We start from the raw sequence: 9,638 nt of genomic DNA, 5'->3' as shown, positions 1-9,638 counted from the left end.
TACATGTTATCCGGTGATACGGTACCCTTTCTAACCTTTGTGCAATCACGTGCAATCCATACTGGGCCTAACACCGTCTGAGCCTGCCTCATGCTGTATAGACATATATTTTGAATGTGTACGCTATCCATACATGTTATCCGGGGATACGGTACCCTTTCTAACCTTTGTGCAATCACGTGCAATCCATACTGGGCCTAACACCGTCTGATTCTACCTCATGCTGTATAGACATATATTTTGAATGTGTACGCTATCCATACATGTTATCCGGTGATACGGTACCCTTTCTAACCTTTGTGCAATCACGTGCAATCCATACTGGGCCTAACACCGTCTGAGCCTGCCTCATGCTGTATAGGCATATATTTTGAATGTGTACGCTATCCATACATGTTATCCGGTGATACGGTACCCTTTCTAACCTTTGTGCAATCACGTGCAATCCATACTGGGATTAACACCGTCTGAGCCTGACTCCTGAGACATATATTTTGAATGTGTACGCTATCCATACATGTTATCCAGGGATACGGTACCCTTTCTAACCTTTGTGCAATCACGTGCAATCCATACTGGGCCTAACACCGTCTGAGCCTGCCTCATGCTGTATAGACATATATTTTGAATGTGTACGCTATCCATACATGTTATCCGGGGATACGGTACCCTTTCTAACCTTTGTGCAATCACGTGCAATCCATACTGGGCCTAACACCGTCTGAGCCTACCTCATGCTGTATAGACATATATTTTGAATGTGTACGCTATCCATACATGTTATCCGGTGATACGGTACCCTTTCTAACCTTTGTGCAATCACGTGCAATCCATACTGGGCCTAACACCGTCTGAGCCTGCCTCATGCTGTATAGACATATATTTTGAATGTGTACGCTATCCATACATGTTATCCGGGGATACGGTACCCTTTCTAACCTTTGTGCAATCAGGTGCAATCCATACTGGGCCTAACACCGTCTGAGCCTGCCTCATGCTGTATAGACATATATTTTGAATGTGTACGCTATCCATACATGTATTCGGTGATACGGTACCCTTTCTAACCTTTGTGCAATCACGTGCAATCCATACTGGGCCTAACACCGTCTGAGCCTGCCTCATGCTGTATAGACATATATTTTGAATGTGTACGCTATCCATACATGTTATCCGGGGATACGGTACCCTTTCTAACCTTTGTGCAATCATGTGCAATCCATACTGGGCCTAACACCGTCTCAGCCTGCCTCATGCTGTATAGACATATATTTTGAATGTGTACGCTATCCATACATGTTATCCAGTGATACGGTACCCTTTCTAACCTTTGTGCAATCACGTGCAATCCATACTGGGCCTAACACCGTCTGAGCCTGCCTCATGCTGTATAGACATATATTTTGAATGTGTACGCTATCCATACATGTTATCCGGGGATACGGTACCCTTTCTAACCTTTGTGCAATGACGTGCAATCCATACTGGGCCTAACACCGTCTGAGCCTGCCTCCTGAGACATATATTTTGAATGTGTACGCTATCCATACATGTTATCCAGGGATACGGTACCCTTTCTAACCTTTGTGCAATCACGTGCATTCCATACTGGGCCTAACACCGTCTGAGCCTGCCTCATGCTGTATAGACATATATTTTGAATGTGTACGCTATCCATAAATGTTGTCCGGTGATACGGTACCCTTTCTAACCTGTGTGCAATCACGTGCAATCCATACTGGGCCTAACACCGTCTGAGCCTGCCTCATGCTGTATAGACATATATTTTGAATGTGTACGCTATCCATACATGTTATCCGGGGATACGGTACCCTTTCTAACCTTTGTGCAATCACGTGCAATCCATACTGGGCCTAACACCGTCTGAGCCTGCCTCCTGAGACATATATTTTGAATGTGTACGCTATCCATACATGTTATCTTGGGATACGGTACCCTTTCTAACCTTTGTGCAATCACGTGCAATCCATACTGGGCCTAACACCGTCTGAGCCTGCCTCATGCTGTATAGACATATATTTTGAATGTGTACGCTATCCATACATGTTATCCGGGGATACGGTACCCTTTCTAACCTTTGTGAAATCACCTGCAATCCATACTGGGCCTAACACCGTCTGAGCCTGCCTCATGCTGTATAGACATATATTTTGAATTTGTACGCTATCCATACATGTTATCCAGGGATACGGTACCCTTTCTAACCTTTGTGCAATCACGTGCAATCCATACTGGGCCTAACACCGTCTGAGCCTGCCTCATGCTGTATAGACATATATTTTGAATGTGTACGCTATCCATACATGTCATCCGGGGATACGGTACCCTTTCTAACCGTTGTGCAATCACGTGCAATCCATACTGGGACTAACACCGTCTGAGCCTGCCTCATGCTGTATAGACATATATTTTGAATGTGTACGCTTTCCATACATGTTATCCAGGGATACTGTACCCTTTCTAAACTTTGTGCAATCACGTGCAATCCCTACTGGGCCTAACACCGTCTGAGCCTGCCTCCTGAGACATATATTTTGAATGTGTACGCTTTCCATACATGTTATCCGGGGATACGGTACCCTTTCTAACCTTTGTGCAATCACGTGCAATCCATACTGGGCCTAACACCTCTGAGCCTGCCTCATGCTGTATAGACATATATTTTGAATGTGTACGCTATCCATACATGTTATCCAGGGATACGGTACCCTTTCTAACCTTTGTGCAATCACGTGCAATCCATACTGGGCCTAACACCGTCTGAGCCTGCCTCCTGAGACATATATTTTGAATGTGTACGCTATCCATACATGTTATCTTGGGATACGGTACCCTTTCTAACCTTTGTGCAAACACGTGCAATAGATACTGGGCCTAACACCGTCTGAGCCTGCCTCATGCTGTATAGACATATATTTTGAATGTGTACGCTATCCATACATGTTATCCGGGGATACGGTACCCTTTCTAAAATTTGTGCAATCACGTGCAATCCATACTGGGCCTAACACCATCTGAGCCTGCCTCCTGAGACATATATTTTGAATGTGTACGCTATCCATACATGTTATCCGGTGATACGGTACCCTTTCTAACCTTTGTGCAATCACGTGCAATCCATACTGTGCCTAACACCGTCTGAGCCTGCCTCATGCTGTATAGACATATATTTTGAATGTGTACACTATCCATACATGTTATCCGGGGATACGGTACCCTTTCTAACCTTTGTGCAATCACGTGCAATCCATACTGGGCCTAACACCGTCTGAGCCTACCTCATGCTGTATAGACATATATTTTGAATGTGTACGCTATCCATACATGTTATCCGGTGATACGGTACCCTTTCTAACCTTTGTGCAATCACGTGCAATCCATACTGGACCTAACACCGTCTGAGCCTGCCTCATGCTGTATAGACATATATTTTGAATGTGTACGCTATCCATACATGTTATCCGGGGATACGGTACCCTTTCTAACCTTTGTGCAATCAGGTGCAATCCATACTGGGCCTAACACCGTCTGAGCCTGCCTCATGCTGTATAGACATATATTTTGAATGTGTACGCTATCCATACATGTATTCGGTGATACGGTACCCTTTCTAACCTTTGTGCAATCACGTGCAATCCATACTGGGCCTAACACCGTCTGAGCCTGACTCCTGAGACATATATTTTGAATGTGTACGCTATCCATACATGTTATCCGGTGATACGGTACCCTTTCTAACCTTTGTGCAATCACGTGCAATCCATACTGGGTCTAACACCGTCTGAGCCTGCCTCCTGAGACATATATTTTGAATGTGTACGCTATCCATACATGTTATCCAGGGATACGGTACCCTTTCTAACCTTTGTGCAATCACGTGCAATCCATACTGGGCCTAACACATCTGAGCCTGCCTCATGCTGTATAGACATATATTTTGAATGTGTACGCTATCCATACATGTTATCCGGTGATACGGTACCCTTTCTAACCTTTGTGCAATCACGTGCAATCCATACTGGGCCTAACACCGTCTGAGCCTGCCTCATGCTGTATAGACATATATTTTGAATGTGTACGCTATCCATACATGTTATCCGGTGAAACGGTACCCTTTCTAACCTTTGTGCAATCACGTGCAATCCATACTGGGCCTAACACCGTCTGAGCCTGCCTCCTGAGACATATATTTTGAATGTGTACGCTATCCATACATGTTATCCAGGGATACGGTACCCTTTCTAATCTTTGTGCAATCACGTGCAATCCATACTGGGCCTAACACCGTCTGAGCCTATCTCATGCTGTATAGACATATATTTTGAATGTGTACGCTATCCTTACATGTTATCCGGTGATACGGTACCCTTTCTAACCTTTGTGCAATCACGTGCAATCCATACTGGGCCTAACACCGTCTGAGCCTGCCTCATGCTGTATAGACATATATTTTGAATGTGTACGCTATCCATACATGTTATCCGGGGATACGGTACCCTTTCTAACCTTTGTGCAATCACGTGCAATCCATACTGGGCCTAACACCGTCTGAGCCTGCCTCATGCTGTATAGACAGATATTTTGAATGTGTACGCTATCCATACATGTTATCCGGTGATACGGTACCCTTTCTAACCTTTGTGCAATCACGTGCAATCCATACTGGGCCTAACACCGTCTGAGCCTGCCTCATGCTGTATAGACAGATATTTTGAATGTGTACGCTATCCATACATGTTATCCGGTGATACGGTACCCTTTCTAACCTTTGTGCAATCACGTGCAATCCATACTGGGCCTAACACCGTCTGAGCCTGACTCCTGAGACATATATTTTGAATGTGTACGCTATCCATACATGTTAGCCAGGGATACGGTACCCTTTCTAACCTTTGTGCAATCACGTGCAATCCATACTGGGCCTAACACCGTCTGAGCCTGACTCCTGAGACATATATTTTGAATGTGTACGCTATCCATACATGTTAGCCAGGGATACGGTACCCTTTCTAACCTTTGTGCAATCACGTGCAATCCATACTGGGCCTAACACCGTCTGAGCCTGCCTCATGCTGTATAGACATATATTTTGAATGTGTACGCTATCCATACATGTTATACGGTGATACGGTACCCTTTCTAACCTTTGTGCAATCACGTGCAATCCATACTGGGCCTAACACCGTCTGAGCCTGCCTCATGCTATATAGACATATATTTTGAATGTGTACGCTATCCATACATGTTATCCGGGGATACGGTACCCTTTCTAACCTTTGTGCAATCACGTGCAATCCATACTGGGCCTAACACCGTCTGAGCCTGCCTCATGCTGTATAGACATATATTTTGAATGTGTACGCTATCCATACATGTTATCCGGTGATACGGTACCCTTTCTAACCTTTGTGCAATCACGTGCAATCCATACTGGGCCTAACACCATCAGAGCCTGCCTCATGCTGTATAGACATATATTTTGAATGTGTACGCTATCCATACATGTTATCCGGGGATACGGTACCCTTTCTAACCTTTGTGCAATCAGGTGCAATCCATACTGGGCCTAACACCGTCTGAGCCTGCCTCATGCTGTATAGACATATATTTTGAATGTGTACGCTATCCATACATGTATCCGGTGATACGGTACACTTTCTAACCTTTGTGCAATCACGTGCAATCCATACTGGGCCTAACACCGTCTGAGCCTGCCTCATGCTGTATAGACATATATTTTGAATGTGTACGCTATCCATACATGTTATCCGGTGATACGGTACCCTTTCTAACCTTTGTGCACTCACGTGCAATCCATACTGGGCCTAACACTGTCTGAGCCTGCCTCCTGAGACATATATTTTGAATGTGTACGCTATCCTTACATGTTATCCAGGGATACGGTACCCTTTCTAACATTTGTGCAATCACGTGCAATCCATACTGGGCCTAACACCGTCTGAGCCTGCCTCATGCTGTATAGACATATATTTTGAATGTGTACGCTATCCATACATGTTATCCGGTGATACGGTACCCTTTCTAACCTTTGTGCAATCACGTGCAATCCATACTGGGCCTAACACCGTCTGAGCCTGCCTCATGCTGTATAGACATATATTTTGAATGTGTACGCTATCCATACATGTTATCCGGTGATACGGTACCCTTTCTAACCTTTGTGCAATCACGTGCAATCCATACTGGGCCTAACACCGTCTGAGCCTGCCTCATGCTGCATAGACATATATTTTGAATGTGTACGCTATCCATACATGTTATCCGGTGATACGGTACCCTTTCTAACCTTTGTGCAATCACGTGCAATCCATACTGGGCCTAACACCGTCTGAGCCTGCCTCATGCTGTATAGACATATATTTTGAATGTGTACGCTATCCATACATGTTATCCGGGGATACGGTACCCTTTCTAACCTTTGTGCAATCACGTGCAATCCATACTGGGCCTAACACCGTCTGAGCCTGCCTCATGCTGTATAGACATATATTTTGAATGTATACGCTATCCATACATGTATCCGGTGATACGGTACCCTTTCTAACCTTTGTGCAATCACGTGCAATCCATACTGGGCCTAACACCGTCTGAGCCTGCCTCATGCTGTATAGACATATATTTTGAATGTGCACGCTATCCATACATGTTATCCGGTGATACGGTACCCTTTCTAACCTTTGTGCAATCACGTGCAATCCATACTGGGCCTAACACTGTCTGAGCCTGCCTCCTGAGACATATATTTTGAATGTGTACGCTATCCATACATGTTATCCAGGGATACGGTACCCTTTCTAACCTTTGTGCAATCACGTGCAATCCATACTGGGCCTAACACCGTCTGAGCCTGCCTCATGCTGTATAGACATATATTTTGAATGTGTACGCTATCCATACATGTTATCCGGTGATACGGTACCCTTTCTAAAATTTGTGCAATCACGTGCAATCCATACTGGGCCTAACACCGTCTGAGCCTGCCTCATGCTGTATAGACATATATTTTGAATGTGTACGCTATCCATACATGTTATCCGGGGATACGGTACCCTTTCTAACCTTTGTGCAATCACGTGCAATCCATACTGGGCCTAACACCGTCTGAGCCTGCCTCATGCTGTATAGACATATATTTTGAATGTGTACGCTATCCATACATGTTATCCGGTGATACGGTACCCTTTCTAACCTTTGTGCAATCACGTGCAATCCATACTGGGCCTAACACCGTCTGAGCCTGCCTCATGCTGTATAGACATATATTTTGAATGTGTACGCTATCCATACATGTTATCCGCGGATACGGTACCCTTTCTAACCTTTGTGCAATCATGTGCAATCCATACTGGGCCTAACACCGTCTGAGCCTGCCTCATGCTGTATAGACATATATTTTGAATGTGTACGCTATCCATACATGTTATCCGGGGATACGGTACCCTTTCTAACCTTTGTGCAATCACGTGCAATCCATACTGGGCCTAACACCGTCTGAGCCTGCCTCCTGAGACATGTGTTTTGAATGTGTACGCTATCCATACATGTTATCCGGGGATACGGTACCCTTTCTAACCTTTGTGCAATCACGTGCAATCCATACTGGGCCTAACACCGTCTGAGCCTGCCTCATGCTGTATAGACATATATTTTGAATGTGTACGCTATCCATACATGTTATCCAGGGATACGTTACCCTTTTTAACCTTTGTGCAATCACGTGCAATCCATACTGGGCCTAACACCGTCTGAGCCTGCCTCATGCTGTATAGACATATATTTTGAATTTGTACGCTATCCATACATGTTATCCGGTGATACAGTACCCTTTCTAACCTTTGTGCAATCACGTGCAATCCATACTGGGCCTAACACCGTCTGAGCCTGACTCCTGAGACATATATTTTGAATGTGTACGCTATCCATACATGTTATCCAGGGATACGGTACCCTTTCTAACCTTTGTGCAGTCACGTGCAATCCATACTGGGCCTAACACCGTCTGAGCCTGCCTCATGCTGTATAGACATATATTTTGAATGTGTACGCTATCCATACATGTTATCCGGTGATACGGTACCCTTTCTAACCTTTGTGCAATCACGTGCAATCCATACTGGGCCTAACACCGTCTGAGCCTGCCTCATGCTGTATAGACATATATTTTGAATGTGTACGCTATCCATACATGTTATCCGGGGATACGGTACCCTTTCTAACCTTTGTGCAATCACGTGCAATCCATACTGGGCCTAACACCGTCTGAGCCTACCTCATGCTGTATAGACATATATTTTGAATGTGTACGCTATCCATACATGTTATCCGGTGATACGGTACCCTTTCTAACCTTTGTGCAATCACGTGCAATCCATACTGGGCCTAACACCGTCTGAGCCTGCCTCATGCTGTATAGACATATATTTTGAATGTGTACGCTATCCATACATGTTATCAGGGGATACGGAACCCTTTCTAACCTTTGTGCAATCAGGTGCAATCCATACTGGGCCTAACACCGTCTGAGCCTGCCTCATGCTGTATAGACATATATTTTGAATGTGTACGCTATCCATACATGTATTCGGTGATACGGTACCCTTTCTAACCTTTGTGCAATCACGTGCAATCCATACTGGGCCTAACACCGTCTGAGCCTGCCTCATGCTGTATAGACATATATTTTGAATGTGTACGCTATCCATACATGTTATCCGGGGATACGGTACCCTTTCTAACCTTTGTGCAAACATGTGCAATCCATACTGGGCCTAACACCGTCTGAGCCTGCCTCATGCTGTATAGACATATATTTTGAATGTGTACGCTATCCATACATGTTATCCAGTGATACGGTACCCTTTCTAACCTTTGTGCAATCACGTGCAATCGATACTGGGCCTAACACCGTCTGAGCCTGCCTCATGCTGTATAGACATATATTTTGAATGTGTACGCTATCCATACATGTTATCCGGGGATACGGTACCCTTTCTAACCTTTGTGCAATCACGGGCAATCCATACTGGGCCTAACACCGTCTGAGCCTGCCTCATGCTGTATAGACATATATTTTGAATGTGTACGCTATCCATACATGTTATCCGGTGATACGGTACCCTTTCTAACCTTTGTGCAATCACGTGCAATCCATACTGGGCCTAACACCGTCTGAGCCTGCCTCATGCTGTATAGACATATATTTTGAATGTGTACGCTATCCATACATGTTTTCCGGGGATACGGTACCCTTTCTAACCTTTGTGCAATCACGTGCAATCCATACTGGGCCTAACACCGTCTGAGCCTGACTCCTGAGACATATATTTTGAATGTGTACGCTATCCATACATGTTATCCAGGGATACGGTACCCTTTCTAACCTTTGTGCAATCACGTGCAATCCATACTGGGCCTAACACCGTCTGAGCCTGCCTCATGCTGTATAGACATATATTTTGAATGTGTACGCTATCCATACATGTTATCCGGTGATACGGTACCCTTTCTAACCTTTGTGCAATCACGTGCAATCCATACTGGGCCTAACACCGTCTGAGCCTGCCTCATGCTGTATAGACATATATTTTGAATGTGTA

Source organism: Dendrobates tinctorius, unplaced genomic scaffold (assembly GCF_039654945.1).
Source record: "Dendrobates tinctorius isolate UK_male_01 unplaced genomic scaffold, ASM3965494v1 ptg000051l, whole genome shotgun sequence".
Classification (NCBI taxonomy): Eukaryota; Metazoa; Chordata; class Amphibia; order Anura; family Dendrobatidae; genus Dendrobates; species Dendrobates tinctorius.
This window is presented reverse-complemented; position numbering follows the sequence as displayed.